The sequence below is a fragment of the Ambystoma mexicanum genome, chromosome 3q, assembly GCF_040938575.1.
Source record: "Ambystoma mexicanum isolate Mex_15411 chromosome 3q, UKY_AmexF1_1, whole genome shotgun sequence".
Lineage (NCBI taxonomy): Eukaryota > Metazoa > Chordata > Amphibia > Caudata > Ambystomatidae > Ambystoma > Ambystoma mexicanum.
This window is the reverse complement of record NC_090926.1, coordinates 65,137,570-65,160,854: the sequence shown is the minus strand read 5'-3', so window position 1 is coordinate 65,160,854 and position 23,285 is coordinate 65,137,570. Positions and strand designations below refer to the sequence as shown.

Sequence of the window (23,285 nt, the reverse complement as noted above, 5' to 3'; positions counted from 1 at the left end):
GATAATGAGGTATTTGCAGTAACATATTTTGGACTCTTTCCTCTGATGGGAAGGATAACCCCTCCTTTGAGTATATTACAGCTCCTAGGAACTGTTTGATTGTGCTTGGCACTAGGCTCGATTTTTTCTCGTTTGCTGGGAAGCCCAATTGAAAGAGAAGGTTGATAGTTCTTTGCATGTTTAGTCTGCAAATTTGGGGAGTCTCCCCTGTAATCAGCCAGTTGTCCAGGTAAGGGTACACTGGGATTGATTCCCTGCGCAGGTGCGCTGCCACCACCGCCAGTACCTTTGCGAATACCCTTGGTGCGGATGCTATTCCGAAGGGTAGCACCTTGAATTGGTAGAGCTGGTTTGTTAACTTGAACCGCAAGAATCTTCTGTGTGCTGGGAACATTGAAATACGAAAATAGGCATCTTTCATATCCAATGTTGACATGTAGTCTCCCCGCTTTAGCAGGGGGATTACCTCTTGTAGCGTAGTCATGCAGAACTTTTTGGCTTGACATAGGTGTTTGCAGGGCATAGGTCTAATACTGGGCGCATTGTTATATCTTTTTTTGGAACAAGGAAGTAGGTTGAATAAATGCCCTTCTTTACCTGGTTCTCTGGGACGACTTCTATGGCGTCCTTTTGGAGCAGCGTTGCGATTTTCTCGAGAAGGATGTGTTGTTCTTCTTTCGAGTGAGTCTTTTGATGCGGGGGATGGTTCTAGGGTCGCTGGATTAGTTCGTCACAATAACCGTCCACCACAGTGGATAGCACCCATTTGTCTGAGCTGATTCCCTCCCATGCTTGGGTGAAGTTTGAAATACGCCCTCCTACTGGAGAGGCATGGGAGGGCACCTGAAGCGGGTAGTCACTGTTGTGGAGATGTGACCCCACCTCTAGAAGTGGAGGACCTCCCCCGACTGCGAGATCTGCGCTGTCCCCTTTGCTAACCCTGTGAGGCCTGGCCTTGATTGTTACCCCAGGACGATCCTTGATTCTGATTGTAGCTTGAACCCCTCTGTGAATTTTGTCTGGGAATCCCTCTCCCTGGGTGTAGAATGGGACCTTTCCTTATGAGGGATCTTAGAAGAGTGCTTTTTGGACTCTTTCCCCTTCAGTAGGCTCTTTGGGATGTGTTTTTTTACCAGGTGGGCTAATCCCTACTGTTTCAAGTCTTTAGCCGTCTTCAACGAGGCATGTCGAACTTCGGCTGTGGGGTGACCCAACGTCTCGTCTGCCGACGTGCAACGTTCGGGAACGGATTTAGGCACGACGTCTGTGCTGTCTTTCAACAGTCAGGCCTGTCATATGGTGATCGGGATCTCGAGTGCTTAGAGGACAGGGATTCTATGGACCTCTCCCTAGAAACTGTGTGTGGGCCCTTGGTCGACAAATGCGTCGAGTCACGGCCCTTGGCTGTGTGCTTAGTGGAAGGGGCTGTGTGAGCGCTGATGTCGCTGGGGTCGTCCCCGTAACAGGGCCACCGGCCTGTCTGCTGGGGTCAGGGGCTTGCGCTTGGGAAACCAACATTTCCCCATCCGAAAATGCAGCGTTCCTGCCGTCGCTGTAGGTGCCCTCCATGTCCACGGTGGCCGTGGCCTGCATGGTGTGGTGGGCCCAGCGCTTAGTTAAATGGTCCTTACGTTTAAAGAGATTAAAGGCTCGACAGTTCCCTTCGACGTGATCCCGAGGGAGACGAAGGTTGCACACCAGGTGCTTGTCGACCCAGGGGAATTTTTTGTTGCAACTTGGACAGAACTTGAACGGGGGTCTATCCATAATTAAATGAAATGGCAGCTAGGCGAAGATAATGTATGAAAAAGGGGTAAATACATTCTCAAATGTCCTCCCCCCTCTCTGCCTACTGTGTGGGCCAAAGCCCGAAGTGGCCCTCCAAGGCCAAGAGGATCCATCGATGGGAGTCTTCGACAGTTGTTTTCTTCACCGTTGTCAGAGATGTTATCGATAGTCGGTGAACAAAAGATATAAAGGATTGGAAGCGTAAACTAACTCTAATTTTGATAAATCAATGGCATTATGCTGAACTCAGAACTCTGCGATATACCGTCCGTCTACGATGGCGGAAAAAAACAATCTGAGGGACCTCGACGTGTGAAGGACTATGGGTACAGTGGACGTCACATTAGTGATAGTATTACTGACATGCCGTGTTGACGTCCCTTTTTGAATTTTGAAAACAACAACTGTAATACTCTGCAGCTCCCACTAGATGTTGGCCTATGCACATCATGTGATCTAAGCAGATTCCGCAAGCCTCAGAAATGTATATATATATGTTATTTCTCACTTTTTTCTTTGTAATGTACCATCTGATTCGTTTTACATTGACGTAATTGATTTAACTTGTTTGACTGAGCCTTGTATGTTATTGCTTGCGAAAGGTTTTTGAATAAACCAAGAACACAAAAAACAAAACAAAGCGAAACCTATTGGCTTTTCCACTGGAAGTTTTTCCTTTATATCTGATATTCATCAAAGCTCAGAAACTTAAAAGATGGACTACAAATATCAACTATTTGTATGTTGTATTTTATTGGTGATAGCAGGTGTTTTGAACAGAAACACGTACAAAAAACGAAGCATGATGGCAGCAATCCCATGACTGGGTGCTTTACATATGAAAGCAGATGAAAGGAGGTACAATTTAGAAATAAAACACTGATGAGGGTGATTTCTCTCCAACGGAAAGATGGGCAGTGCTCTGCCACCCATGGCCCCAATGAAGAGCAGACATCAGGCCAATCAGTCAGAGAGGAGCATAGGAGCCTACTCCCTTGCTGCAGGAAACCCAAGCTGGCAAGCATGGCCAATGGGCTCTGCAGCCTGGGGCATACAGCTCTCCTAGCAAGGAACGGCATTGGGCCATGCTGACTGGATTCCTGCATGTCGATGGAGAGCTCTTGTGTATCCTCCTTCCAGCCCAGCCAATTGCAACATTGAGGGTTCCTGACATGTACAATGTTTGCATGCCTGGGACTCTGAAACGTAAGGCTGCCAATGCTTCCAGGTTCTCGTGGTGACCGTCTGCACATTATTCTAAGGACCTGCAGGAGTAGCTGAGGGAGCTAGCAAGTAAAAACAAATTGCTGTGCGTGTGTCTGTGTGTCATAATGCGTTACAGGGCAAAGTATTGTCAGCACAAGCATCATGAAATTATGCTTTACATGGCAATGTTGTCAAATATTGTGGGTCCTGACACATATTGTGTGCACGGATATCAGGAATACAGCTTTACAGAATGAGCAAGTGGTACACTACAATACCGAATAGCACACGAGGGACTGAGCAAGCAGATACTCCATGAGAGGGATGAGGGCCATACGAGGTCCAGACAGCCTGAGAGGACGAATAGCACACGAAAGGCTGAGCCAGCAGATACCCCAACAAGGGGGTGAGAACAATACAAAAGTCGGACAACCTGAGAGGCCAGATTGCCACAATGGGCTGAAACACGAAAAATACCCAAGGGGGTGAGAGCAACAAGAAAGCCAGACGGCCTGAGAGGCCATACAACCCACGTTGGGCTGAGACATCAAATACCCCACGAGGGAGTGAAAGCAACAAGAAACACATAAGGTCTGAGATGCTGGTTAGCCACACAGGGTCTAGAAACCAGGTACAACACGAAGGAGTGAGAACAGTGCCAAGCTGAGGGAGGCTGAAGAACCAGAAGGCATACACAGGGCCAAAGGATAGAATAACCCAGGAGAAACTGAAACACCATTGAGGGGTGAACAATAAACTGCTTCTAAAAATAGGTTCAGAGCTGAACAAGTAGTTGGTTTACAGGACCAGTTACTCCAATTTAGGAAAACACTATCTGAAGTGATGAGGACATTTCTGTGGGGGTCTGGAGTCCACTATTCCCAAAAGACAGATAGGATAAAGGACTTATGTTGAACTGTACCAGCAGGTTGAGGCCTGAAATAAAAGATAGAACTAACAAAACCAGAAGCATGGGAGGATCCCAAAACTCACCTATCCTTTGTCTGCTAGTATGCCTGAAAGGAACCAGTTCCCACTGGGGAGCTGGATGTCCTGATTGGACTGCCACCCACCCCTTTCTGTAAACTGTAGGGAGGGTTTGCAGAGGATGAGTGTGAAATCCTAATAAAAGCTGAGTATCCTGAGGCAGAAAGCAAGTCGACCACTGGAACAGAAGATCCTAATAAGAAGACAATCAGAGACGTCTGCAGCGCCTTCAAACACCTACGAAGAGACCCCTGCTGTCCTGACTGTGCTTTCAAATCGACGGAGGAGCTCTGAAGAGGACGACTCCTTCCTTTTGGCTAGTGGGACCAACTAGCCATAAGGCGACCTGCAAGACGAGCCATCCCATGACATGCTATGTGACCTTCCTGGGCTGCAAACCGACAATACTCTGTGACCTCCGACCATATTGCAGTGCATCGTCTTCCTGTAAACAAATCCTCCCAGAACCTTGGTGAGCTCCAGTTGGACCTCCAGAGGCAAGATCCCACTCCTCACAAGAGTGCAGGACCGAATAATTGAGGCGGATTGACCTCCTAAAATTAGCCTGGCTGCTACAGCAAACTACCAAAACCTTGCGTAGTACAGATTTATACTAGAAGTTGGGGCAAGTATACCAAGGGATAGTTTTATACAGTCTTCCCCCAAGTAGACATTAGGAAAACTCCCCTAACAGCGCAATCATGATTTAGGTTTTGTCCGGATTGAGTTTAAGGCTTTTGGTGCTCATCCAATAGTTTATTTCTGTGAGGCAGTTGGTATCGGTTGAGATTTGTTCTTTGCTGGCATTGATTTTGTAAATGATTATCAGGGGGCTAATGTAGATCTTAAAAAGCACTGATGAGAGTGATGAGCTTTGTGGGACTCCACATGTTTTGCGAGGTGCTGACTTGAATGGTGTTTAGTTGTACCCGTTCTTTTTGTAATGAGCAATTTTAGCCAGAGGAGTGTTGTGTTGCGGATTACAATACCTTTGAGTCTTTTGATGAGTGTTTTGTGATGGGCTGTGTCGAAGGCTGCTGATAGATTCAATAGTATTAGTGCCGATTTGACGTTGGTGTCTGTGTTGGTTTTTAGATCATTCTATATCCATAGTAATGTTGTTTCTGCTGCTCCCTTGGGTCTGAAACCTACTTGTGCCTGGTTTAGTATCCGATTGTTCCTTCATGTTCCAGGATTTCTTTGTAGATGTAGCTTTCTAGTATCTTCGCCATGTATGGGATGTTTGAGATTGGTCGATAGTTGGTTAGGTCTACCGTGTTTCCTGATGGGTCTTTAAGGAGAGGCTTGATGTATGCTGATTTGAAGGCTTGTGGCACGGTTCCTGTTGCTAGTGAGTGGCCGAGGAAATATTCTGCAGGTGTTTTGGGGAAGACAATAGTCTTGTATAGGTTTGGTGGGTAGGGGTCTGCTGGAGAGCCGGCTCTGTTGCTTTTGCTCACCAGGCTGTTGAATTTTTCTGTTTTCGGTGGGAGGTGGTTTAGTCTAGTAGACTGTTTGGTGTTGAAAGGTTAAGGAGGTTGTTGATTTTCGGCATGCTCTTAATGATTTGCTGTATGTGATTTTGTTTTTGAAGCGGTCTGCAAGGTCATCGCATAGTTTTTGCGATTGGGCTGGTGTGCTCCGGGCTGTTGGGTTTCTTAGCTCATTGATTATGTTGAACATCTCTTTCTGGGTGTTGCTTGAGTTTGTGATTGGTTTGTTTTAGAATGTCTTTCTTGCCTTGAGTATTTCATCTTTGTACAGTTGTATCGGTCTTTGGTGTGCATATTTATTCCAGTTGGTTGTAGTTTTTCTTCGATTCTTGTTCCAGTTTCCTGTTTGTTTTATTCAGTGCTCTGAGGTGGGGTGTGATCCATCTTGTCTTTGTTTACTTTAGATATCTAACTTGCCACAGTCCTTAACAATTCTATTCAGTTGTGTTAGTGCTCGATGATACGTGACGGCCAAGGGTATCCTTTCGATAGTTTCACTGTCTATGTATTGATGCAGGTCCTTTTGGGGTATTCTCAATGCTCCATCAGATTCACTGTCCATTTGTTTGGCTGAGTGGCCCTTTTGCAAGAAGGGTGTATGAAGTGTGGCAAGTTGGTTGTCCCTTCTCTTCCTGTTGGAGCATATACTTTGGAATCGGATGGCCTGATCGTTTTGTGTGGCTTGGAAGAAAACTCTTCCTGTTTGTTGGCAGCTGTTTCTAGGTCGCCTTTCTTTCCAACAGAAATGGTGGTTTCCAGGAAGCGTATGCTCACCTTGTAGAGGTGTAGACAGTGAAGGGCCTGAGTGAGGAAGGCCCGCCCAAAATCTGTAAATGCCCACCCAGCAATGCTGTGTGAGCATTTACAGATGTTAATGTCACTGCAATGGGCCCAACTACATTAGCTTCAGGCCCCACTTGTTAGACAATCCTGGCTACCTGCCCTACAGATAAGGGGTGTATCAGCCACTTTTACTCCCTAAACATTTGCAAATACTCCCAAAACATAAAAACAAGGTTAAAAATACTCACAACAAAAAAAACAGTTATCAGACCAGTAGAATCTTGTCCCCCGGCTTTCACCCACACAGCTCTATGGATTTGCTTGGACCAGTAATGCACGTGGTGCTACAGGAAGAAACTACTATTATTACTGCCTGGTCCGAAGAAGTAAACTGGTAATGTACATGAATAACTAGGTGCAAAGAAATACTTATTACAAAAATAATTCAGTTTTCCAGTTAAAAAATATGTTTGCCCACTCCCATTGGAAATTGGACTTACATGTTTACTCCTTAAAAAAATCATTTTACTCCCAACTTTAAAAAATAGGGAGTAAAATACTCCCACCTACAAATCTTATCCGGAGCACTTCTGGCTACACTTCTGTCACCTTGCATTATTTGATGGTGAACTTAATGCGGTGGTGGAAACCATTTAGGGATTCCTGCAATTGTTTAAGAGAATCGTCCCCTTCTGTCCAAATCAAGGAAATGTGATTGATGTAGCACATGTATTTTAGTGGTATCTGGGATTGCCATGAACAGATTGCCTACTGGGGCACCATTTTTGCAACCATGGCCATTCCAGTCTTTTGTAGGAAATGTCTCCCCATTAAAGCAGAAATTGTTGTGTGTACGTTTTGGAATTTTTTATTTTCTATTCTATGGCATTACTGTTTTTTTCATACCGGGTTCCACTCTGCATCAAAAATGAACTTGTTCAAATCCGGACTTCATGTTCTTAGGGCACAATGCTGGCTGATTGCAGTGGTTGCAACACTTAGTAATACTTTACCAAAGGACTTTATGCTCTATACATTTTGGTTGATCAGTTCATTTAAGTATGGGCAAAAGCTGTGTAACTTGCATATAATGGTAAGAGAGTATAATTGCTAGCACTTACATGAAATGCAGGAGGGGTACATTATCCGTTTTCACATGGTATGCTTCCTGATCAGCTAGGCTTCAAAGTACAGCATAGTGAGACATGAAAGCCATGTCTCTATTCCAACCTCTGTTCTTCAGGTGGTGTGTCTATAATGACTTAAGTACCCTTGTTCTTCTGGGTCTTGTATTTGGGGGATCTCCCTTCAGTACCAAAACGGAAAGGTTCACAAGGTTGTGTCTATTTGTCTGAGGTGGCTTCCCACCAATGTTTCTGTTTTAGAGAATTTAATATGGTAATGGAAGCCTTTGATTGGGTCATGGAATTGTTGAAAAGAATATTCGCCTTCTGTCCAAATTAATGAAAATGTTTATTTATTTATGTTATTTATTTGAATTTATAAAGTGCACAAAGCGACCCTTGGGCATCGTGGCGCTGTTACAGCAGTGCTTCCTTAGTTACAAAGCAAATGACAGGAGTGCCTGCCTGTGGTTCTTGGTTACATTGAACCTTTTGCCAGACAGGTGAGCAATACAAAGACAACACAGCAGCAAAAAAGTGCCGCCCTACAGGCAAACAGCTTGAGGTAACAAAAAAACGAACTAGAGACAGCCCGAGACCTATTCAAGGTCAGGCTGAGTGGGCAGCTAGTTGAAAAGCTTGGTTTTGAGTGATTTGCAGAATGCTAGATAGGATGTCTCGTTTCAAAGTGTAGTGGGGAGGGCGTTCTAGTGCTTGGGGACAAGGAACATGAAGCAAGTCCCTCCTGCTTTGGCCCTTTTGATGGTGGAGACTTTAAGCTGGTTAGAGAGGTGAGCCCTAATAGGTCTGGAGAATGTTACTCTGGTAATTCTTTCTGCCAGATAAGGAGGTAGTGGGGGGCAGTGAGTGAGAGGCATTTGTGGGTTATGGACATGGTCTTGAGTAGTATCCTTTCTTTGACCGGAAGCCAATGAGCCTTTAGTCTGGCACTGATAATGTGCTCTCTTTTGGGAATGCTGAGTGTGGCCCTTAACGCATTGTTTAGAATGACTTGGAGTCGGTTCAGATTTTTGGAAGAGGTGCTGGCAAATAAGACGTTACAGTAGTCTAATTTGGCTCCAATGGTGGCTCTGGCTATGGAGAGAAAGTTTGTCTCGGATAAGTATGGTTTGACCGCATTTATTAGTTTAGTTGTGAAGGAGGCTGAGGACGCAATGGTGCTGACTTGGCGTGTCATTGAGAGCGTGGAATCAATGTATACCCCAAGGGTTTTGACTGCTGCTGAGACAGGAATTTGGGAGTCAACAATGATAAAGGAGTGGTATTGTTTGTCAAGCTTGTTGAGAATTTCCTTGAGGCCTACTAAGAGCAGCTCTCTTTTATCCCCATTGAGGAATAATCCGTTGGCTGCCATCCAAGCTTGGATGGTGGCATATGTTTTGCAAAGTGTTTCTGCGTCAGTTTCATAGGAGCCGGTGAGGGGAAGGAGAACTTGGGTATCATCGGCATAGTTTGTGTATACTATGCCAAGATTGTCCAAATCATTGAAGAGCGGTAAAATAAAAGGTTTTACAGTGTAGGGGAATTACAGGAGCCCTGTGGGACTCTGCAATGCATGGTGGTAGGTGCTGCGCAAGCCTGCTCTGAGAATACCTTCATGGCTTTCCCTTCAAGGAATGAGGTAACCCAGGAAGTAACTTCTTGAGAGAATTGGGCTGAGTTGATGAGTTCTCTGCAGAGCGTCGATCGATCCACCAGATCAAACGTTGCAGACAGGTCGAGAAGGAGAAGCGCAGGCTTGCCTTCATCTATTATTTCACCTAGGTGGTTCTTTAGGTCCAGTAGGGCAGTTTCGGTAGAGTGAACCGGGTGGAAACCCGATTGCCGCTTACCTAGGATGTTGTTAGATTCAAGGAAGAGTTGGATTTGATTGTATGCAGCTTTGTCCAAGATTTTTAGCAGAAAGGGCACGATGGTTATGGGTCTGTAGTTGTTAGGCAAAGCCAGGTCTAAGGACGGTTTCTTCGGGAGAGGGCTAACCCAGGCCTCCTTCAGGCATGATGGGACAGTGCTGGAGGCGAAAGAGGCATTAATAAATGCTGTCAGAAAGGGTGTTAGTGTTTCTGCACAATCTTTGATGAGATTGGCCGGGCATAAATCACCCTTACAGTTGGAAGGTTTTATGTTTTTCAAAATGGCTAGAACTTCTTATTCAGACACCTCTCTGAAGGTGAAGAGTGTTTTTTCATGTGTGACGTGAAGGTTGTCCGATGGTGGAGTGGGCAGATCAGATTTGGGCAGGGCAGCGAGGTGGGATTTAATTTTACTCTGTAAAAGTTCATTTTTGTTGAGCATCGCTGACTGGATGCTCGAACACCAGGATTCATCTTTTACGATATCTTGGGTGTTACTGTTTGGGGTGGCTAGTTCCTTAAATATGGCAAACAGCTCTTTCGATTCAGATTTTGCATTAGAAATTCTAGTGTTGTAAGAAGCGGATTTCGCTGCTCTGATGTCTTTTTTGTACTGGGCAGCAAGTTTCTTGTAGGCCAGTAGGGCAATGCCCTCTGGGTTAGATTGCCAGTTACTGAGCGCTAGGCATTTGAGGGAGCGTAGTTATTTGAGTGCCGTCGTGAACCAGGAATTGCCATGTATTTTTCTTTTAGCTTTCTTTTTATCAAGAGGGGCAATCGCTTCGATTGCTTCTTTGATTACCGGATTGTAAATTTCTGCCAGGGCAATGGGATCCTTGAAGAATGGGGGCTTGAGGGCAGAGATCTCTAGAAATGGAAGGATATTGTTTTTAGTTAGTTTGCGCGTGCTTCTAGCTAATGCCGGTGGCGCTGGTGTGATAGGTGTGACGGTTTTAAAGGTGGCGGGAATGGCGAAGTGGATAAGGTGGTGGTCCGTCCAGGGACAAGGGGTGTTGGAGCTGATGTCAGTGTTGCAGTTATGGTCCGCTACCCAGTCAAGGGTGCGTCCTTTGGAGTGAGTGGGGTTAGAGATTCGTTGTTCAAATCCCAAGTCCTGAAGCGCTTTGGCAAGCGATTTTGCTCGTTTGTCCTTTGGGTCATTGAGGTCAAGGTTAAGGTCACCCAGTAATAGGGATTTAGTGGTGTTTTTCAGGTTATTGTCTAATAGATGGAGAAGGTTATCCTGAAAGTCAAGTAGTGGGCCGGGTGGCCGGTAGATGGTGTGGATGGCAATCGTGCAGTATGTCGAAAGGGAGAGTTTCACGGTAAGGGCATCCCTATTGGGGAGTTGATCTGTCTGATCGATAGTGAATCCTTAAGTATGAAAGCCACTCCCCCTCCTTTAGAGAGCAGTCTGTCTGATGTTGATGTATAGCAAGTACATTAGTTTCTGAGAGTGTTGCTGTAGGAACTCTTCCTCAAAGTCTTCCACAAAAGAGTTCACATATTCAGGTGTCATTTCGTACCCATGGCCATACGAGTGCTTTATAGGAAGTGTCATCCATTAAATCTAAAGTTGTGTGTGATTATGGATCTCATGTGGTTCATAATCACTTTGAATGGGTGTCCATCTTGTTGGTCGTTTTTTGCAACAATCTTTGGCAAGCAGCTATTCACACTTCATATGGAATGAGAGGTGGAAAGAGTGTGTTAGGTGCTACACACCCTATTGAATCTTCTTGAGGAAATGTGTTGTGTCTGGTTAATAACTTTAACTTCTGATTTTCACCTCAGAACTGCCAAATAACTCTGCAAACATTCTGAGAACATATGCACTAAATGCACACTGAGGAACTTAAACTGTCAAAGCAAAACTTTGTTTCCCTTTGACACTTTACACCGGACCAGGAGTGCTTGGGTGCACTTTCCCTGGGATGGCTATGGTGAGTCCATAATGGGCTACGGGCGGGTCAGTGCTACGCCCCCCATTATGGAGCAGCCGTCCCTGGCACCGCCAGTGCTCTACTGCAGACACAAGCATACACACACACTGCACTCTACAAAGAGATACAGACCTCAGCATTGCGCTGTACACACACAAAGCCTCACCCGTATCCACAGACACACAGCAGTCCACATAGACACACTCACAGCATCTGTTAGGCAAGATTGTATGTAGTACTCCTCCTGGCAATTGGTAACTCAACCTTTGGTAGAAGTCTGTACTACACAGGTTGGTAGTGTGGCTGAGCAGCCAGGCCAATCTCAAGAGGGGTCAATGTGAGCAGTAAGGTTGTTACACAGGGATTCTCAGTGACAAGTATTCAAATAAACTTTTACACTCAAGGTTTCTTGACTAAACCATTATTAATTTATTTAAAGGTCGGTTGAATAAGCCTTCTTTAGAAGAGAGCAATCATATCACATTAAATTTGTTTCAATAAATACACACTCTCAGTTTGACTAAATCAGTTGATACCCATTGGGGATGGCAAACAGACACTCCCTACACCCTCAGGTGACTTAAATAACTAGGACACTGTGGACATTGATTCATCACTGGCACATTTACAGCAATACTGAGTGTGGGATCAAAAGGAAAAGTTTTAGAGGGAGAAAACAATGGTTAACAAATATTCTTAAGCAGGTACGTACTTTTTAAAACCCTCCAATGCAAAGTCAATTAACCCTTCCTGGGGGAAAGGCAAAGAACATAGTCAGAGGTAAGAAGAGTCTTTCAGGGAGCCAGGACAGCCAATGTTCGTTGAGCAAAAGTCTAGGTTAGCTGAAGCACTTCTTGCAGGTAGGTAAAAAGTCTTGCACAATGTTTTAGAAATGCTTGTAAAAAAATGAAATCACTTGTAGGGCCACACGCTGGGAGGCGTGTGAGGGGCAAAGCTGCAAGCAACTCTGCAAGGGCAACCAAGACAAGTTTCAACTGAGAACAAGCAAGGCTACACTATAAGAGGTAGGTTCTCTTAGTTTTACAGTTCCTTTGGTTAGAAGAAATTCCGGCTGGCTTCTGTTCCTGTGTAGGTCTGCAGATCCTGTGTTCCTGGGCCTCAGTCATAGGAACAAGAGGAGGACGTCTGGGAATTCCTGCACTACGAATGGAAGGTCAGCGGCAGCAATGGGCAAACTTCAGATCAGCTGCACTTCGCGGTTTCACTTCGCGTCTCTCGCAAACAGGACCACTGCGGCTCTCCGATACCTCAACGGACTTTCCCCGCATCTGAGGTCCAGCACTCTGTTGAGGTGGCTCAGGCTTAGTCAGTGCTGTTTCATGGGAGTCCGGAGGATCTTCCTGGAGCTCGGGTCTGACTTAAAAGCAATGCCCTCGATCTGGTGTTCCTCTCCCTGGCACTTCGATTCATGCAGCACCAATGGAAGAACAACCGGCTCAGAGAGGATGTCCAGATGAATTCACTTTGGGGATGATTGGTCCCACCAACCCAAGGGCAGAAGTCATCCTTTACGAATTCGGAGCTTCAGCAATGCAGCAGGGCTTCACCGAGCAAACCAACGGCCCAGGAGTTGCAGCAAGCGCCTCTTCCAAGTTCTTCTTCGGATTCCTTCGTCCAGTGGTCATCTCTGCCTGCCAAGCAAAAAGCCTCGCCTTTTTATGGTTTCTCCTATTAATTTTCAGCCTAGCTGTCAATCACACAGCAGGGTGGCTGTCCGCTGAGGACAGCCAGCCGGCAAATCACTTTTGGGTGCATTTCTGTAACCAAGGGGATTAAGTACAGGGAGTTTCACCCACCTCCCTCACTTCCTGTCCCTGCCAGACACACGCTGGAGCCAGAGGCAGGCTTCACTCGTGAATCCTGCCAAAGACAAAACAAACAAAGGGACCAAACCTGGTTTGGCGTGCACAGTAAATTTCAAGAAGGACCTTTCCAACAAGAAATGGTGAAAAAAAAGAAGACCGGGCCATTTTGACAAAATGGGTACCCATGGGTGCTTTACTGCAGCTGCAATTGCAGCCTGCAGTAGAAACACACAATGGTAGGAAAAAGTAAACCACTGCCACCAGCCATTAATCGTGGAAAGGGTAACCTAAACATGTTACATGAGTAACTAGACAAAGGGGATACTAAGTAACCCCTCCAGCACCCGATTGTAAGATAGTGTGTGTGCTTGGTCTAGAAAGTTACAAAAATGTAAGTAAAGCCAATTTCACTTCACTGCTCTCGTAAACAGTATTTTCACATAGAGGGAACGAGTTACTTACCTGTAACTGTTGTTCTCCAGCATGGGTCTGGCATGGATTCACATGCTCATGAATATTCCCTGTCGTCAGGCTGGGAATCCTCGGTAAAGAAAAATCAGTATCAGTTTTGTTTCTGATCTGTCTTTCGTAGTAGTAACCAATCACTGATCTCTGCGTCATACTGACCACAGCCAATGACTGCCATCTCCCTAAGCCCCGCCTCTGGCAGCCATCTTCAGATTTGGTAGCACGTGAAGTGGCAGTATGACCAAGTGAAGAGCCGCAGAGGGGTAGGCGGGAGGGTTCACATGTGAATCCATGCCAGACCCATGCTGGAGAACAACAGTTACAGGTAAGTAACTTGTTCCTTCTCCAGCATGGGGTCTGGCATGGATTCACATGCTCATGAATAAAAGAATACATAGCAGTACACACATGCACAACCACGGGAGGTGGCAAAGGTTCAACATTAAGCATTACATCCAAAACTCAACATTAAGCAATTCTTACCTCCTCACCAGGCTCACCTTAGGCGAACAGGTTGCGCAGCACTGCTTGGCCGACCCTGGACTCCTCCCTGGAATCCAGATCGACGCAGTAGAATTTCGTGAAGGTGTGCGTCGACCTCCACATAGCAGCCCTGCAGATGTCCAGCAAGGGCACACAAGATAGGAACGCCGTGGTAGTTGCGATCGCTCTGGTGGAATGGGCTCTCGGACGGCCAGGCAGCGGTCGGTTTGCCAACCGATGACAGTACATGATACAGCCGGAGAACCATCTGGAAATGGAAGCCTTCGAGAGAGCCTTCCCCTGATTGACAGGTCCAAAGTTCACAAAAAGTTGCGACGTCTTCCGAAAACTCTTCGTGCGGTCCACGTAGAACTTCAGCGCTCTAGCCACATCCAGCGAATGCAAAGTCCTTTCAGCCGGCGACGAAGGCAACGGGAAGAAAACAGGCAACACCAAGGGTTCGTTGAGGTGGAAGTCCGACGGCACCTTGGGCATGAAGGAGGGGTGCATCCTGAGCACTACCCTCGTGTCGTGAAAAGTCAAGTATGGGGGCTTGCAGGAAAGGGCCTGGATTTCACCCACCCGTCGTGCGGAGGTGATGGCCACAAGAAACTCTGTTTTCCACGACAAGAACTTCAACGGAGCTGAGTGCAGAGGCTCGAACGGAGGTCCCATGAGTTTGGTCAGCACCACGTTGAGCTCCCACGCCGGGGCCGTGGCCTTCACCGGCGGGTACGATCTGAACAGTCCCTTCATGAATTCTTTCACCAGACGATAAGACCACAAAGACGTCCGTCCCGTGGTTCTGGTGTATCGGGAGATCGCAGCAAGATGAATCTTGGAAGCGTGCGCCAGTCCAGCCTTGGCCAGCAGGTACGGCAGAACTTGAGGAGCTGTAATCCTTAGAGGGTTAAATCTTCTGTGCGTGGCACCAGACAGAGAACCTCTTCCATTTGTGTCCGTAGCATTTAAGAGTTGAGGACGCCCTGGCCTTTGCAAGAACCTCTCTGCAGTCGGCCGGTATGTCGTAACCTCCAAACTCTAATGCTGCAGGAGCCAGGCCTGCAAGTTCAGCGACTTCGGGTCGTGATGGAGGATGGCGCCTCCTTCTCTGGAGAGAAGATCCCCGTCCACTGGCAGCTTGATTGACGGGGACGCTGACAAGTCCAGAAGGTCCGGGAACCATATCTGCCTCGGCCACGCAGGTGCGACGAGGATCATCCTGCACCGTGACCTCTTGAGCTGGTTGATGAGCCGGATCAGCAGCGGCAATGGAGGGAACGCATATAGGAACAGGCACTCCCAGGGGAACGAGAAAGCATCGCCCATGCTCCTCGGCTGGGGAAACCTGCTGGCGAACCTCCGGCACTTGGAGTTCGTCGCTGTCGCGAACAGATCGATCTGGGGTGTGCCCCACCGTCGGAAGAGGCAATCCACTAGATCCTGTCGTAGTTCCCACTCGTGGCACGAGCGCAGCTCTCTGCTGAGCGAGTCGGCGATGGTGTTTTTTATCCCTGCCAGATGGAACGGCACCAGAAACATCCCTTGGGCGACGGCCCAATGCCACAGATCCTGAGCCTCCTTGGACAGGGCTGGGGATCTGGTACCGCCCTGGGTCCTGATGTAGAACATGGTGGTGGTGTTGTCGGTGAAGATCCTCACCACCTTGCCCTTGAGGGACGGAAGAAAGGACCTGAGGGCCCAAAACACTGCACGGAGTTCCAGGACGTTGATATGTAGGGACTTCTCCGTCGGCAGCCAAAGGCCCCTCGCATGCAGATTTTCAGTGTGCGCTCCCCACCCTTCCAGGGAGGCATCCGTGGTCACTGTCTTCTGGTGGCCCGGGGTCTGGAAGTCCATGCCCGCCGTCAGATGCGCGCGGGTGCCCCACCACCGGATCGCTCGTCGGAAGCTCTCGTCGAGTGTGATCCTGTCCTCGAAGCTGCCCGTCGTCTGGATCCAGCGAGCGTCCAGGAACTCCTGTAACGGGTGCATCCGAAGCCTGCACAGGCGGATGAGATAAATGCAAGAAGACATCATTCCGAGGAGGGACTTGATGGACTTCACCCTAGGCCGCGTCCACAACCAGCATCCGCTGCACCTTGCCCAAGATGGCCCTCGTCCTTTCCTCCGACGGAGAAGCCAGACGCGCCACTGTGTCGAGCTTCGCTCCCAGAAACAGTGCGTCTTGAGCGGGCACCAGGTGGGACTTGGCGTAGTTTATGGAGAATCCCAGGTCCATGAGTAGTTGGACGGTCCTCGCCGTGTGCTCCGCAGCGAGCTCCTTCGTCTTTGCTCGGATGAGCCAGTCGTCCAGGTAGGGGTAGACGTGGATCCCCTCAAGGCGCAGCCGCGCCGCCACCGGTGCGAGGCACTTGGTGAACACCCTGGGTGCCGACCTCAAACCGAAGGGAAGGGCTCTGAACTGGTAGTGACGCCCTTGGACAACGAATCTGAGAAACTTTCGGTGTCCCTTTAGGATGGGGATATGGAAGTAGGCATCCTCCAAATCCAACGACGACAGGAAATCGCCCTCCTCCAGTTGACCCAGGACGTGCTGGAGGGTGACCATCCGGAACTTCTGCGCCTTGATGAATTTGTTCAGTCGTCGTAGGTCCAGGATGGGACGCCATCCTCCCGTCTTCTTCTTCACAAGGAAGTATCTTGAGTAAACTCCGGAGCCCCGAAGCCTCTTTGGGACGAGCTCAATGGCGCCTTTCTTGAGCATCGCCTTTACCTCCAAGAGAAGTTGAGGGACGTGATGTTCCTTCCTGGCCACGGGGGGGACGCGCGGGCACTTCTTTAGAAACTCGAGCGCGTGACCCTGGGCCAGGGCGTCCAGCACCCAACGGTCGGTGGAGATGGACTCCCACACGCTGACGAAGTTCGCCAGCCGGCCTCCCACCGGGGTGCTTCAGTGGGGGCCCGACCCCATGGCCGGTTCAGTCCTGCTTCGACGAGGCTTTGCCGCCTTGCCCTCCTTGGCGACGACGGCGGGGTCCGCCCGACTTGCCTCATCCCCTGTAGGCTTCTTGCGACGACGAACGGGCCGCTTGATGATAGGTGGAAAATCCGTCGCCGGAAACTTTGGAGGCACCCTGCTTGCCTCCGCCGCTCCGAAAGGGCGGCCGTCGTTGCTGGAGAACACCAAGAGCCCGGGCCGTCTCCGTGTCCGTCTTGATGGCTTGTAGGGAATCGTCCACTGTTTTCCCCAACAGGTTGTTCCCGTCGAACGGCATGTCCAAGACTCTGGTCTGCACGTCCTCACGGAAGTCAGTTGCCTTGAGCCATCCACGCCGTCTAAGGCACACGCCGTTGCCCAACTGGCGAAATCCAGTGTCAGCGATGTCCGTCGCTATCGTAATGGCGTGGTCCGATGCCACTTCTCCTTCCTGCAAGATCTCTAGGGCCTCCGCCCTCTTGTCGTCTGGTAAGAAGTCCAGCAGGGGGGCGATTTTGTACCACAACTCCCTGTCGTAGCGGGCTACGATAGCCAAGGCGTTGGCAGCCTTAATCGTCGTCGCTGCCGATGAGATTACTCTGCGTCCCATCGTGTCCAATTTCTTTCCCTCGCCGTCCGGCGGGGAGGTTGACGTAGAGGCCGAGGCCCCCCCCCGCTTTCTTCCTGGCCGCCGCGGAGACGACCGAGTTCGGGGTCGGCTGTGCCCGAAGGCACAAGGGGGCCCCGTCCGGGACCCGGTACTTCTTCTCGTACCGGTCCCTTCTCGCAGGCGTTGTGGATGGGTTCTTGAGGAGGGCGAGACCCTTATCCCAGATTATCGTCCAATAGAGGTACAGCGAGGACCGTCTTCCTCTTGGTCTCGCGACGTTGATAAAGGAAACCTTCCTTCTTCTTCTCTTCCGGGCAGAGCTAGAAAAGCTCGGATGCGCTGGCGATCATGGCATGAAACGATCCAATCTCGTCGGGTGGGGAATCCCGGGGAGGAGGGGACGATGGGAGATCCTCGTCGTAAACCTCGTCGTCTGTGCCCGTCGCGGCCGTGTCAGTCCCCGTATCATCCCCACGGGTCGTGGACGGGGAGGAGGGCTGAGCAGGGCGCGATAGTTGAAAAGGAGGTGGAGGATGAATCCTTCTTCTCTTAGGAGGGAGGCTTCCAGAAGGGCCTGGCTCCGGGTCCCCCGTCGGGAGAGGTTCCTCCGTTGGTGGTAACGGCAATCTCGTCCTTATCTCCGAGCATAAGGACTGTATAGCCAACAAAATGGCCGCCGAGTTGTCTTGCGGCACTGGTTTAGGGGTGTCCGACGGGCGGTCAGGAGCCCCATCGGCACACTCGACGTTCTCGTCGTCTCCTACGTCGGGGTCCCTCCCGACGGGCTGGTCTTCTTCCACGCCAACGCCGTGGCTTAAGACTTCGATTAGCTCCTCCTCAGAGGTTGAGGCCGAATCCACAACGACCTCCTGCCTCCCCTTTTTCTTCTCCGTCGGAGGTTTCACGGGGGTCCTTTCTATGGGCATGAAGGAGGACTCCCTCCGCGGTGGCAGGGAGACTCTGGGCCCAGAGGTCGCCACCACTGGTGTAGCCTCCACAGGCTGAGCCGGGGCCGCCGCGACTGTCTCGATAGAGGCCTTGGCCGGGTGGATTAAGGCTTTCACCACCTTAGGTGCGCTCACCGCCTTTTCCTTGGGGGGGGGGTCACCGCCTCGCTCCCCCTCCGATGGGGCCTTTCGAGCTCGACCGGGGTCTCTCCAGGAGCTTCGCCGGGTGCTCGGCCTTCCTCTTACCCGAGCCAGAGTGTTGGCTCGTGGTTGATGGCGCCGGGGAGGATGCGCCCTGCCTGGCGCACGTAGAGCCCGACCGTTCGGCGCTCCCGGTGCCAGCGGACTCGCGGTGCTTGGCCTTCTGTTGGACCCCCGTCGCCGGGGCGCCCTCAAAGGTTTTAGAAGACTGCTCGGACTTCTTCTTTTTCTCGCCTGACGGGCTCTTCCCTTCCAGCCAGTTGGCGAGACACAGATGGCGGTCCTTCATGGTCCGCTCCGACATATTGCCGCAAAACGCACAGTCCTTCTCCACGTGCGTCTTGTCCTCATGCAGGCAGTAGAGGCAAAGGGAGTGTTCGTCCTCCTTAAAGACATTCTGAAGCTGGCATCCAGGGCAGACCCTGAACAGCTTTCCGGGCGTCGAGCTTCCCTTCTCCTGGGCCATGATCGAGATGGGCCTGAGAAACTTCTGGAGTCCTCCAAAAGCGTGGCTCGACGAAATCTTCACCCTTGAGGGGCGTAGAAGAATCCGACACGGGTCCCCGTTGATCGGATAAAGAAACGGTGGAGCTTGAGGCTCTTTTTTCACCGAAAAAGAGAACATTTTCCTAAGAAAAAGCGCGAAAAAAGCACTAAAGCTCGAGAGCAATACCACGAGGATCCCAACACTTGAACGTGCGGTAAAAATCTGAAGATGGCTGCCAGAGGCGGGGCTTAGGGAGATGGCAGTCATTGGCTGTGGTCAGTAAGACGCAGAGATCAGTGATTGGTTACTACTACGAAAGACAGATCAGAAACGAAACTGATACTGATTTTTCTTTACCGAGGATTCCCAGCCTGACGACGGGGAATATTCATGAGCATGTGAATCCATGCCAGACCCCATGCTGGAGAAAAGGTATTTAAACCATTGCGAAATCTCTGTGCCACTGCACTGAAGGTGCTGTGTGTCACAATGTAAAGATGATGACTATGCAGTTTGTCAGGCTCCAAAGTCAAAAGAAACACAGAACACACATAGAATTAAAAGTACAAAGTCCCAAAGTTCAGCAAAAGAGCTGGGGGTCTCTAAGGTGGGAGGAATTTAGCACTAAACTGAAAATTCTCCCTAACAGCACCATACACACAAACATCACCACAAACCGTTGTTGCACAAACACTTGAAAAACCAGCGTGCATCACTGTACACGCGCACACACACAGCCTCCAATACTGCACTTCACATATCCCCACAGAGCCCCAGAGCAGCACTGTATATAAACCCTCAGCGCACATAAACACCCGAACCCCAGACTCACCAGCCTCTCCCACACACATACACACACGGTCTCAGCACAGCACTGAACTGGCAATGTGTGGGAAGTCCAGTGGTACGGCAGCATGTGTTTATTTTCATTTCGTAACCCTTTATTCAATAAAAAATCTTCAGGTTACAATTACCATCACATTAATAATTCGCAAGTACACACAAAAAAAGGAACATTCGAATCACAGAATCATAAATAACATTAAAATTAATGTAGAAAATACTGTTAAAATTCAACAGTATAAAATTGCTTGTCTACTTTCTACCAGAGGATTTGGCTACCTAGCTTCTTTTTAACCAAGCGCGTATATAAAGAGGCCAGGCGTGCTCCATAGCCTGACTCCATGACAGGTCTCGACCTACCTCATCATTAATTGGTCTGAGATCACACTCCATATGGACTGGTGCATTTGGGGTGCCACATGGAAGCAGAGGGAGTTTTTTCAATTATGTATTTTCCATTATTGGCAGGTCTCGAGTATTAATGTACCCCCATATATCAGCACCATTCAATGCTGAGGATTTTGATTGGAGTTTGTAAACTTCTAATGGTAGCCTAACCTCACCCTGTGCTTAAAAAGTTATTTCTTTATGGCCCCACAGTTTTTCTCGAGAGTAACATTTGCTTTTTCAAGCTGAGTGGCCCAGAGGCCATTTTATGAGAAGTGGATGCCGAAGTAGTCATACCAAGGCACATGCTGCAGTTAATGGCCCTCAATGTCAACCTTGAATTAATGACTCTTAGTGAATCTGGGCCTGAAAACCATTGCCTTAGTTTTGCTGATGTTCATTTCAAGCACCAATTCCTTGCATTTAATTGAAAAGCTATTCACAGTTTCTTTCATGCACATGGAGTCGTTGACAGTAAGACTATGTAGACTGATTCTACTTTGTTGCTGCTAGCTTGTTACTCATGCTTTTATCCATCTTTACATAGATATCAAAATACTCGTTTTTCACCCATTTTAATTTTAGCATATTTTATTGTTCTGCTCTTTTTAGTGCTTTGGTGCTGTATTTGGAAAGCATTTATCTGTGTTTGCCATAAAACCTGTGCGATTTAAAGCAGAAGATGCTCTCTGCACGCACATGCTTTTGAGGCATCTGAACTACAATTCCCTGCGGTTTTGTAGTTCAGAGCGCACATTGTTAGAAACCCGGTTTGTTCCGGTATATAAGGGCTGTTCTTGCACATTGCCTCACTGATTCTACTTTCTTGCTGCTAGCTTGTTACTCATGCTTTTATCCATCTTTATATAGATTTTAAAACACTCGTTTTTCACCCATTTTAATTTTTATATATTTAATTGTTCTGCTCTTTTTAGTGCTCTATTTGGAAAGCATTTATCTGGGTTTGCCATAAAACCTGTGCGATTTAAAGCAGAAGATACTCTCTGCACGCACATGCTTTTGAGGCATCTGAACTACAATTCCCTCCAGTTTTGTAGTTCACAGCGCACATTTTGCTAGAATACTGTTGCAGTGAGCTTTACTCTTTACTATCCCATGGGTATTACTGAAGTACTCAGGGCTATTGCAAGAGCCAGAAGTAAGTCCAACACTCACACCTCCAGCTTCGAGAAAGCACTAGTTGTTGATCAAGTGGCCGAGCATGCTGCTGCTGGTCCCAATATAATAGCCCCTAGTACTGACATTGGTGCAGTACATACTATAACAATGCTAAACTACGTAGTTGCGGAACAGGTAAAATGTGCGTCGGGTGATGGCACCGACCACGGAAATTACATATTCTCGCCAGTGGTGACTGTTGATACATGTTCCTCTGTGGAGAGTGATTCAAAAGCTGATATTATGTTAACAAAGGGGTCGTTAACAGCCAACTTGACTCTAGCGCTGTTAAACACCAGATCTCTTGTTAAGCACACGATTGATGTGCATGAATTCATCCTGGAACACAGGGTGGACATCATGTGCATCATGAAAACATGGCTTACCTATGCCCATGGCCCTACTATTGAGCAAGCAACTCCACCTGGATATGCCTTCTTTGGGAAACAACAAGAGGGAGGTCCGGGAGGTGGAGTGGCCGTGCTATGTACAAAAGAGCTTGGCATTTATGAAGTTAAGATAGAGCATGAAGGTTGCGATATATTACATATCAAACTTATTCCCAACTTTAACCATAGTTTTAACCTGGTTGTGCTTTACAGACCACCAGGTGAATCACTTAAGTTCAATGAGGATCTTGTAAATGTGGTAACCCCCATGTTAACTGTAAATTCCACAGTGGTCCTGCTAGGAGACTTAAATCTTTGGACAGGACATCCCAAAGACAAAAAAGTCTTAGAGCTCGAGAAAAAACGTAAAAATAATAAGATAATTATCCACAACTCTGATTCTACGCATACGAAAGGAAACATCCTAGACTGGGTGGGGAGTGGAAACATCCTCCTTACAGATTTTATTACAACACCCTGCATATGGTCTGACCATTCTTCCATCCTATGACTATTGCAGCTCCCATCCCCTTTACAAAAAGCACATGAAGAGAGTTCTAAATAGGAACTTTAAAGCCATTACAGCACCTATTCTTTCTGAGTGTCAGAACGTCTTAATGAATAAAACGGAGGATTCCGACGACCCTGAGACTCTAATCAGTACTTATAATAAGGAGATAACAAGTATGTTAGATAACTTTGCTCCTTTGAAAACTAGAACAGTCAGAGATACACCCAATCATCAGAAATGGTTGTCCTCGGCTTTAGTTAAACTAAAGCTAGTAAAAGACATATGGAACATTCCTGGTTAAAAGAAAAGACCCCAGAAAACCTGGCAGCATGGAAGCTCAAGGAAAAGGAATATAAGGCTACAGACTCATATTTCAGGCGCAGGCATCTTAAATAAAAAGCAATCTGGTTTCTGCAGTTTTCATGGCACTGAGAGTGCACTACTAGATCTACAAACCCACAGGCTATCCAAGTTAGAGCTGAGCAGATTGGGGCTGCTGGTATTGTTGGATCTACCGGCGGCCTTCGATTTGCTCGAACACAAAATCTTGCTTGATCGGATGGCCACTGTAGGGGAACTCTCAGTAGAGGCTATTAAATGGCTAAAGTCGTTTCTCGAGGGACATCGGTCAAGAGTTTACTGGGGTGGAAACGCCTCTGAAATTGAAATCACTACCTGTGGAGTCCCCCATGGGGCATGTCTCTCTCCCCTACTTTTTAATATATACATTGTCTCGCTGTGTATGGATCTGGAGAACCTGGATCTGTTCTTCTGTAATTATGCAGACGATTTTCAGTTGGCACTCGAGATCAGTG

General features: G+C 48.2%; 1 protein-coding gene across 2 annotated transcripts in view; it reads right to left on the bottom strand.

The window, feature by feature from the left end:
- The window catches only part of LOC138582124 (zinc finger protein 2-like), a 240,710-nt gene that overhangs the window by 76,930 nt on the left and 140,495 nt on the right, over window positions 1-23,285 (bottom strand). The window lies entirely within an intron of this gene.